This window comes from Macadamia integrifolia, unplaced genomic scaffold (assembly GCF_013358625.1).
Source record: "Macadamia integrifolia cultivar HAES 741 unplaced genomic scaffold, SCU_Mint_v3 scaffold1400, whole genome shotgun sequence".
In the NCBI taxonomy this organism is placed as follows: Eukaryota; Viridiplantae; Streptophyta; class Magnoliopsida; order Proteales; family Proteaceae; genus Macadamia; species Macadamia integrifolia.
The window spans coordinates 61635-73087 of NW_024868190.1; the positions used below are offsets into that span (position 1 = coordinate 61635).

Consider the following 11453-nt stretch of genomic DNA (forward strand, 5'->3'; position numbering starts at 1 on the left):
GGTCATCAATCCTTAGCAAAGGATACCGATTTTTTATAGTTAGCTTGTTAAGCTCCCGATAATCAATGCACAACCTCATACTTCCGTCCTTTTTCTTGACAAACAATACCGGTGCTCCCCAAGGAGATACACTAAGTCTAATAAATCCCTTCTTCAGAAGGTCCTGAAGTTACACCTATAATTCCTTCAATTCTGTGGGGGCCATGCAGTAAGGAGCTTTTGAAACTGGTGCAGAGCTGGGGAATAGCTCTATAACAAACTCTGTCTCTCTATCCAGGGGTAATCCTAGCAAATCATCCAAAAAAAAGTCGAGAAATTTCATTACCACATCTAGTTCGATCAAGGGTCTGATCTCTATCTCAGTATCCGTCATAGATTCCAAGTAGCCACCCTTGATCTAGTAGTTTCTTCATCTGAAGTGCTGACACAATAATCTTCTTGTGTTACTTTGGCTATCCTTGAAAAAAGTAAATTCTCTCTCATCATGGGGTTTAAAAATTATCACATTTTCTGCACATAGCACATTGGCTCTGTAAGCAGATAACCAATCCATTCCTAAAGTCACATCGAAGTCGGTTATGTCCAACTCAATCAAGTGTGCATTCAAGTCATGTCCATTTATGGTCAACGGACATGGTTCATGCACATAGTTAAAACCCACCAAACTTACTGTGGGTGTACTCACTGCCAAGCACTGGGTCAAGCTCTTGGGTGAGATTCCCATCTTCCTCACAAATTTCAGTGACGCGAATGAGTGGGATGCTTCTGAATTAAATAACACATGTGCAGGCAACAATGATATAAATAAGGTGCATGTTACCACACTCGGTGCAACTTCTGCATCCTCAGCTGCCATGGAACATCCTCTGCAACCTGAGGTTTAAGCCCACAGATTGAGACATACCACTGGAGCAGGAGGACTGGGAGGCTTGACTTGCTTCTAGCCTTCTTGACTGGATTGGAGTTGGGTTGATATAAGGGCCTCTTGAGAGCTTGCTGGCTCCCCTAGGATCAAAAGACAACATGGACCTCTTCCCATTCCTTGTGGGGCTGAGAAATTGTCCCTGTGTCGGTCCTCAATGGACTTAGCCACTTGGACCACTTCAACATATGTCTGCAGCTTCAACCCAACCATAGTAGAACTAATGCTTGGCCTCAACCCTTTTTCAAACTTCTTGGCCTTGGCCCTATCATTTTAAATGTGCTCTGGAGCAAAGTAGTATAGCTCCTCACACCTTTGTTGGTATTCTAGCACTAATCGGGAACCTTGAACCAGATTGAAGAACTCACTCTCTCTCCTATCTTGAAAGCTCTTGGGGAAGTAGTTCCCAAAGAAGGTCTCCTTAAAGTCTTCCCAAGTGGGGGTGGGGTTGGTTGCCCTCATAATGGGCTCAATAGCCCTCCACCAAGCATCGGCTTCGTTTTGCAATTGATAGCTGGCATATAGTATTTTCTGCTCATTATTGCAGCCCATCAACTTAAAGACCTTCTCCATACCCCCAATCCATCTTGAAGGAAGCAATTGATCATGGCTAACATTAGAGAAGTATGGGGGCCTCAGCCTTTGGTACTTCTCCATCATTTTGGTTAGGGCACTCCAACCTTCTACGTGCACTTAGGCTCAACCTTCTACATGCACTTGGGCTTGCTCTTGCACTTGTCTAGGTACTTGTCCTTGAAATTTCCTCTGTACCTACCCTTGCATTTGCCCTTGCCTCCCATCAGATGTTTGAAGGGTGGCTGAGCCAGCAGGCACCGGCGTTGGTGCCGGTGGAGTAGGGGGTGTAGGAGGTGCATTCCTGGCCCCAATAACAACCTAGATTCGGGTATAAATCCCAACCATGAACTGAGTTTGCTTCTCTTCCACCTCAGGCATCATATTGCCCATTATGTTGGCAACATCTTGTGCCATGAGAACGGGTGGGGCCAATGGCACATTACACAGTCTACCCCGATTCCACGTAAGGGAAGTGGGAGGTGACGTATTAGATCGGGATCGAGTGTTCCTGCGTGACATAATTCCTGCTGAGGAATCTCATTAGTATCACATGCATGTACATGGTACATGCTTTACTTACAAATGTATAGTGGGTCTCACATGTGTACACAAGGAGTATATTAGGGTTAGAGCATGCATAGGTGGGCTCCACATGGTATTGAAATCCGATCACATGCATATTAAGGAGGCAATCTTCCAAGTAAGGAGGCCACTATAATAAAATAAAATAAAATTATTTCCCAAAAATGTTCACCGAAAACAGGGTATATAAGTCACTGGAAAGAGAACATTGTCACAAAATTCAACAGGTGTATTTTCGGTGAGGGTAACAAAAAGCTTATTTCGAAAAAAAATTTCACCGAAAACATGCACCGGATCTAGGTCTAGTGTTTCCAATGGGGTGTTTTTGGTGGATCCAAAAACACTATAAATAGGCTCAGGCCCTCTCCTCTTTCACCAAAACCCTACTGTAACCTATGGGGAAGAGAGGAAAACAACCAAAGAGGTCTACCCTAGCTATTCCCCACCTTCTACTAACGATTTTGTGACCTATCGTCGTCGCCTACGTACCCGTGGTGAGTTTTCCTTCTTCTCTAACCTAGGTTTTGGGATTTTCTCTTTTGTTTTAGGTATTCTCTTCTAACTTAGGTTTGTTCTTTCCAAACCTAGAAACCTTTGCTACAACCATGTCTGGCTACCATATTCATCCCCTCTATGCTGCCGCCCAACAACACCCGACTATTCCCACTGAGGAATAGTATAATCACCGGTTGTTTCTCTTTATGACGGAGCAAGATGGTTGGGAGAAATTTGAATACCAGAATGTTGATCCTGGGAAGTATGTGAGGATAAGGGACTTCCGATGGTTCTGCCTCCATCAACGCTTCGAAGCCCTAGGGTGGTGCCGTATCTTAAAGCCAAACATGAAGTACTACCCATGGCTCGTGAGGCTTTTTGTTTGAGATTTTAAAATATAACCGCAAGCGTACGGATCAGTGTAGCTACGGGTCGAATACAGGGAGAGCAACCACTTTATTTTTTTGCTTCTTTTAATAATGCGAAACTGAACCGATTAATGGTTGTGATCTAATTCTAATTACCGTCCTAAACATATGTATATAGAATAACGTCCTAACCATTCGTCATCTAAGAATTTAAATACGCAAGCCACACAATTAAAATTAAATAAATAAATAGCTGAAAATAAACACCCCACGTAACTCAAAAGCAATGAAGGAAAACTTGATTGAGGGATGCATCATAATATGACCTTCCCTACTTGACCAGAGAGTCACTCTTACAAGGGTTACTCTACTTGGTTTTAGGGAAAGAGTGACAATTAAAATGATGATTCTATGGCTAAGAGGGGCAAAGCCAACACATACACTAGCCACGAACCTTGGGGGAAAGGGATAGCAATAATGTAATGACTAAAATTAAAATCCTAAAATAAGAAAGAAAGGGTAGTCAAAAGAGGGAATGAGAGGGGGGAGAGAAGACTACTGAAGGAGCCTACTTACTTGAACTTCAACTCTTGAACTGAAAACTTGATTGATTTGAGATACTACCAGCACTAAAAACCAGATCTGAAGTAAACCAAATCTGAAATTTCTAGTACTAGAGAAAACAAAACTGAAGAAAAAAAATTGAACTTGAAAGACATGCTTCATAGCTTATTCTTGTCACCTAGAACTAAGCCTAGAACTAGAACTTGAAAATTACAATTTTAATTGTTTAAATAATAAAATAAAAGACTGAATAAAAAACAAAAGTGTTTCCATTAACTGAATAAAAAGAACGTACGAAAGTGTCTAAAGCATAAACCTAGAGCTAGAGCTAGAGAAAGAGAAAACTAGAGAAACAGATAAAGCAACTAAGAAAAAACCCTAGAAGAAGAATGAAGTGTCTCATTCCCTTGTGTTAATTCTATTATATAGAGAATGGGGGAGGGAAGCTAATGATTTTCGCTTCTAAAAAAAAAAGATTTTTTTTTCTCTTGTTGATCAAGTGGAGGAGAGAGAAGAGAGAAAACGTGTGGAGAGAGATCTCCCATGATTTTTCTTGCTGTGGAGAGAGATCTCCCATGATTTTTCTTGCCTTTTTTTTCTATTTTTTTCTCTCTTTTTCTATTTTGCTCTCTCTTCTTGTGCAAGAAACTCCCTTTGGCCTCTTTTTCTATTTTGCTCTCTCTTCTTGTGCAAGAAACTCCCTTTGGCCAATTTTTCTTGCTTGTATTTGGACAATATTCTATTTTAATGGGAAACTCCATCCATGCCCTTGTCTTTTCTTTTCTTTTTCTTCTTCTTTCCTATTTTTTCTCTTTATTTTCTCTCTTCTTCAAACTTGCGTACAACCATCTTGGCCGACCTCCTTTAAGTGATGAATAGGAGAGAGAAAATATTCTAAAAAAAACCTTGGATTTGGACAATATTCTATTTTAATGGGAAATTCCATCCATACCCTTGTCTTTTCATTTCTTTTTCTTCTTCTTTCCTATGTTTTCTCTTTATTTTCTCTCTTCTTCAAACTTGCGGACAACCATCTTGGCCGACCTCCTTTAAGTGATGAGCAGAAGAAAGAAAATCTTCTAAAAAAAACCTCAACAAAATGGTAGCTAAGAGGTTCAAACTTGAGACTTCCTAATAAGCAAGGGATTTTGCATACCACAACTCACCAACTACACTAGGTAGTTGTTGTTATCAAAAATGAATCTTCAATCACTTAAAGATGTGGTCCATCGATCTTTGTTGGTATTTGGAATATTCCTTATACTCTTGGGACAACTGCAGTTGGACTAGTTCTGCATCTCAGTTCAGTTCTGGTCCATTATTCTTTTTTTGGCCCGAAATGAATAATCACTTGTACAGTTGACCAAACGAATGTGTACTTACAATTGAACACATCCATCTTGCTAAGAATTTCATCCTCTTCGCAACCATGAAAATAAATAGGACCTCTTTACGTGTAAAATTAGAGATATAGTGTCCGATAGTCCTTAAGGCCTTGAAATTATAAAGCCTACAAAAAGAGAGTAAAACCCAAGGTAGCTCCATTCTAAATATGTAAAATGCATGTTTTACATACACTAGATTTCACACATAAATGTGCTCATCAGAATTCCCCCGCACTTAAACTTTGCTAGTCCTCAAGCAAAACAGAAAGAAAAAGAATAAAAACAAAAAACCTAACTCACTTTTGTAGGAATCACAGTTGCACTTAGCATGTGCAACAAGCCTTTAAACCCCCAAGGTCACCCTTAGTGGATGAATTGTGTCTTGTGGGTGTTTACAGTGAATATACACCCAAAATTCAGAATAAACAAATCCCAACCTTGGCTAAAGGTAAGGGCCATACGGATCCGGAACAAAGATAATTCCTTTTACAAGGGACCCCCCATACTTGAACTTTATTACCCTTTATCAATTCCAGGCACTAGCATATTTCTTAATTTGGAACTCACTTTGTCTCTTCCAAAACATCCTTATTCAAAACTACTTGTGAAAAAATAGGGAACCAATGACTAAGGTGTTGGAGTGTTTTTTATCAAACATGTTACCTAGCATTAATGACATTTGCATATTTTTTTCTCCTTTTTTCGCTTAATAAACTCTATTCTACTCCACTACTTTTGGCCTGAATGATATGGTGGAGCAAACACCAGACACCCAAGTTACTATGTAGCTTTGCTTTTTGCATATGCCCACAAAGACAGTGATGCTAGAGTTCTTTCAGAAATTTCAACCCTAGGAATTTCAATCAAGACACCACGCTTCCTGAGGTGCAATGCCCTGTCTAGTTCCAAGGGAATCAACTCTTATTCTTCTTTATACCGCATTTCACACTTCATTTAAAATTGTACATTTGTCAACTCATGCTAAATTAAAAGAATGTCTCAACTCCAAATCAAAAGTACAAGGAACCCACTTACATCTGGTCCAACACCATAAAACAAGGGTCTCTTATTTTTCAAAAGAAAGTCCCATCTCAAGACACATGCTTGTTTCTTTCTTCTCAGTAGGGTTTTTATACGTTCAAAATGGGTATCTTAATCAAAACTTTTATTTTCACACATCAAGAAACCGAATGGTATGATCATTAGCCAAAAGCCAAAGTGGGATTTCATCCTTAGCAAGCTCAAAAATAAAAAGAAAAACAAACAAAACCAAGTGGAAAAAGCAAAAACTAGTTTTCCTCCCCCACACTTAAGTCATGTAATGTCCTCAATGCATGGAAAGAATTAAAAGCGAAGACAATGCAAAGGGGTCATACCTGATTAAAAGTTAGTCATCAATGTAAAGAGGTTCATGGAGATCCATGACCTCTTCACTACCAGTAGTAGGAAACTCGAGGAATGATTTCAAACATTGACCATTAACCTTCGAAATTACCTCTGTTTCTGGATTTAGAATCTCCACAACCCCATGGGGATATACATTATGGACAATAAACGATCCATCCCATTGGGATCTAAGCTTACCAGGGAAAAGATGCAATTGAGAGTTGTACAATAAGACCTTATCCCAATTGTAAAAGATTATGCAGAATGTGCTTATCATAGAAAGCTTTGGTCTTTTCCTTGTAAATCCTAGAAATTTCATAAGCATCATTCCTAAGTTCCACCAACTTAGATATTTGGAGCCTATAATGAATTCCCGTATCAGAAAAATCAAAGTTGAGCTTCTTGATGGCCCAAAAGGCCTTATGCTCTAACTCAACTGGTAGGTGACAAGCTTTCTCATACACCAAACGGTAGGGAGACTGACTAAGGTTGGTCTTGAATGCAGTCCGACGGACCCACAAGGCATCAATGAGCCTAAGGGACCAATCCTTACAGTTGGGATTAACAGTTTCCTCTAAGATTTGTTTGATCTACTTATTAGACACCTCCACTTGGCCACTAGTTTGGGGGTGATAAGGGGTAGATAACTTATGGGTGATCCCATACTTTTTCATTAAGGCCTCAAAAGGCCGATTATAAAAATGAGTACCCCTATCACTAATTATTGCACGTGATGTACCAAAGCGGGAAAAAATGTTTTCTTTGAGAAACTGGACCACCACTTTGTGGTCATTAAATTTATAAGATATGGCCTCTATCCATTTAGAAACGTAATCAACAGTCAAAAGTATGTACAAATTTTCAAAGGAATTAGGGAATGGTCCCATGAAATCGATGCCCCATACATCAAAGATCTCAACTACCAAAATAGGGTTGAAGGGCATCATGTTTCTCTTATTGATACAGCCAAAAGACTGACAAGCGGGACAAGCCTTGTAAAAATCAAAAGTATCTCTAAAAAGAGTGGGCCAATAAAATCCACATTGGAGAACCTTTGCGGCAATCTTCTTATTTCCAAAGTGTCCACCATATGTATAATCATAATAAAAAGAGAGAATAGAATGTTGCTCATGATCAGGAATACATCGTCGGATAATTTGATCCGGACATATCTTAAATAAATAAGGATCATCTCAGAAAAAGTGCTTAACTTGGGAATGAAACCTATACTTATCTTGGGTGGACCAGTAATCTGGAGTCATACCTAAAACTAAGAAGTTGGCAATGTCAGCAAACCATGGTTCACTGGACACTGCAAATAACTGTTCATCTGGAAAGTTCTCATTGATTGGAGAATCGACAGTCAAGGAATTGGAAAACTAGGATAAATGGTCTGCAACTAGGTTTTCAACTCCTTTCTTATCCCTAATTTCTAAATCAAACTCTTACAAAAGTAAAACCCACCCAATGAGATGGGCTTTGGCATCCTTCTTCCGAACTAGGTATCTAAGAGAAGAATGATCAGTATACACCACCACATGTGAACCAACTAAGTAAGACCGAAACTTTTCTAATGTAAACACAACAGCTAAAAATTCTTTTTCAGTGGTTGTATAATTGAGTTGTGCATCATTTAAGGTCCTACTAGCATAGTAAATGACAGTGGGCAACTTATTAATCCTTTGACCCAAAATCGCTCCTATGGCAAAATCCAAAGCATCACACATCAATTCAAAAGGTTTAGTCCAAAAAGGTGGTTGAACAATGGGTGCATTGGTCAACTCCTTCTTAAGTTGTTTGAAGGATTCTAGGCACTCTTTGGAAAACTCAAAAGTTTAATCTTTGGCAAGTAATGAAGTGAGAGGTCAGGCTAACTGACTAACGTTCTTAATAAACCTTCTATAGAAGCCTGCATGCGCTAGAAAATATTGGACGTCCTTAATAGATCGAGGAGGTGGTAAATTACCAATTAAATCCACATTAGCTCTATCTACCTTAATTCCCTCCTTGGATATTACATGGCCTAAAACAATACCAGATTTAACCATAAAATGACATTTCTCCTAATTCAAAACCAAATTCTTAGATATGCACCTTTTCAAAACTAGGGAAAGATGATGAAGACATTCAGAATAGGAATTCCCATGAATTGAAAAATCATCCATAAATACTTCTAAGAATTTTTTGACTATGTCAAAAAAGATGCTCATCATGCATCGTTGGAACGTAGTAGGGGCATTGCAGAGCCCAAAGGGCATATGCCTGTAAACAAATGTTCCATATAGACATGTAAAAGTGGTCTTATATTGGTCCTCTAAAGTAATTGGGATCTGGCTATAGCCGAAATATCCATCAAGAAAATAATAGTGTATTCATGTCCAGCTAACCTCTCTAACATCTAGCCAATGAATGGCAATGGGAAGTGGTCCTTCCAAGATGTCACATTAAGTTTTCTATAGTCTATGTACACTCTCCACCCTGATTGGACACAGATTGAAATTATTTCATTATTGGCATTGGGAACTACAGTCACCCCAGACTTCTTAGGCACTATATGAACTGGGCTTACCCATTGGCCGTTAGAAATAGGATAAATTATTTTATGATCCAAGCACTTTAGGATCTCTTTCTTAATGGCTTCCATCATCACTGGGTTACCTCTTCTTTGGGGTTCCGTGGATGGTTTGGAATCTTTCATAAGATATATATGATGTTGCACAATAGAAGGGCTTATATCCTTGATATCAGCCATAGTCCAACGAAGGGCTTCCTTATTATCTTTAAACACTTTAAGTAACTCCTTTTACTGGATAGAAGTCAAATTTAAAGAAATTATTATAGGAAGAATCTGGTCAGGACCTAGAAAAGTATACCTCAAATTAGATGGCAACTCCTTAAGATCTAGCTTAGGGGGCTCAACTATGGAAGGTTTGGGAATGAAATACACTCTTGGAATTTTGAATCAAAATCAATATCAAAGTTGGTAATTAAATTACCAGAAAAATCTAGAAAATCCTCAAGCATATTGATCTCTTCTTTCATATGTGGTTGATTGCCTATCCTAAACATGTTAAACTCAATAGTTTGGTTGCCAAAAGATAACCTTAGAAAATCATTATGACAATTAATTAATGTATTACTGGTAGCCAAGAATGGTCTTCCTAGAATTATTGGGATCTCATCCTTGGTTGAGAAGGGCTTGGTATCTAACACAATGAAATCAATAGGGAAAATAAATTTATCCACCTTTAGTAAGACATCCTCAACCATCCCTTTAGGAATTTTAACAAACATATCTACCAACTGAAGAGTAGTTCCAATGGCTTTCAATTCTCCCAATCCTAGTTGCTTGTACACATGGTAAGGTAAAAGATTCACACTTACACCCAGGTCAAGTAAGGTATGCTCAATGTAGGTGTTGCTTATGACACAAGATATGGTAGGGCTCCCTGTATCCTTATACTTGGCTGCTATAGGCTGAGTAATTATGGAACTAATGTTACCTGCCAAGAACCTTTTTTTTGGTACACTAGTGATACGTTTGTGAGTACACAAATCTTTCAGTACCTTTACATAAGCTGGGATCTGGGATATGGCATCCAAAAGAGGGATGTTCACTTCTACCTTTTTGAAGACTTCTAAAATTTTATCCATGGAAGCAATCTTCTTTTTGTTTACCAAGCGATTAGGAAATGGGACAGGAGAAACATAAGGACTGATAGGGATTTGCCCTTTTTCAGAAGAATCATTTTTTGTTTTCTCAACCAAATTATCTTTAATTTCAAAAGAATCTTTAGGTTCATCAGACAAACTTGGAACAAGAGGCACACTTGTGTCCTCAACTGAAGGAGAGTTAACAGGAGTAATAGATGGGAAAGATTTAGGAACACTCTATTGGTACTCTCTTCCACTCCTAAGGGCATGAACAACTTACATTGGTTAGAGGGCCCTTGTTGGGTCTGACCTTGTACTATATTCAGTGGTGCATTAGTTGGTGCTTGTGAACTAATAGGCTGATGATGCCTAGGGTTAGGCTCTGATTGATTAGGTAAAGTTCCTTTCTCCCTTTCACCCGTAATTGTGATAACTTGGGTGAGTTCTCTCGTAAGATTTTGATGACTTGTCATGAGGAGGGCCATATTTTTTTTTCAAGTCACTTATTCTACTCGTCTCTCCAGTGTTGGTAAACCCAGGGGATTACTAATAAGATGATAGGAGAGGGACCCTAGGAAAATTAGCCTGAGGTCTTACATTTGACCTATAAAAAGTATTTTGGAAAAAAGATTATTGTGTAAAGGGAGGCCTTTGGGGTCTAGGTTGACCTTGATTATAAAAATTGGAAGGCCCAACTTGGTTGCCCTGATGAGAAATTTGGGTGATTTCTCCATCCTGGATTGTAGGTGTTACTATATGGATTATTCTGGTATAAGGAATTAACACTATCATTAGAAGTGCCCCTAGAGGAGTTAGAGCATTCTTCTATGACATGTCCAAGGGACTAGCACCAAGCACAAATCTTAACCATATTGACTGATGATGGCTCTCTAGGAACAATAGCCTCAATCCTCTTGATTAGGCTATCCAAATGGGCTTCCTTGGCTACTATCCCATCCACAAAATATCCTTTTCCTTCTATAGTTCTTTCACTCTCTTGGGTTGGTTCCCACTCACGGGTTTTGTTAGCTAATTCAAGTAAGAATTCTCATGCCTTTCCTTCATCTGTAAAGGATGTGAATCTCTCAGGGAACATAGATTCTATCATTTGTTTATTTGGGTAAGCAATACCCTCATAAATTATTTGACATAAATGCCATAAGTCTAGGCCATGGTGAGGGCATTCTTGGAGTAGATCCTTGAATCTCTCCATAAGTTTGGAAAAGGACTCACTAGGCTTTTGCCTAAACTGAAGGATATCACTTCTAAGCTTATTGGTATTGTGAGTTGGGAAAAACTTCTTAAGGAAGACAACTGTGAACTGTTCCCATGAGGTTATGGAATTTGTGGTTAACCCATACAACCACTTCTTAGCTTAGTCTTTTAATGTAAAAATGATAAACTTAAGCTTAACAGCATCATTAGAAAGATGTTGGATCTTAATTAGAGCACATACCTCTTTGAATTCCCTTAGGAATAGGTATGCATCCTCAGAGGTCAACCCATGAAAATGGGGCAACA

At 38.9% G+C, this 11453-nt stretch overlaps 1 non-coding gene across 1 annotated transcript; it reads left to right on the forward strand.

The window, feature by feature from the left end:
- Positions 1–11098: 11098 nt before the first annotated feature.
- LOC122063646 lies at positions 11099–11205 on the forward strand. Its single transcript, XR_006135423.1, has one exon. It is a non-coding gene; the product is annotated as a small nucleolar RNA R71 (small nucleolar RNA).
- The last annotated feature ends 248 nt before the right edge of the window (positions 11206–11453 follow it).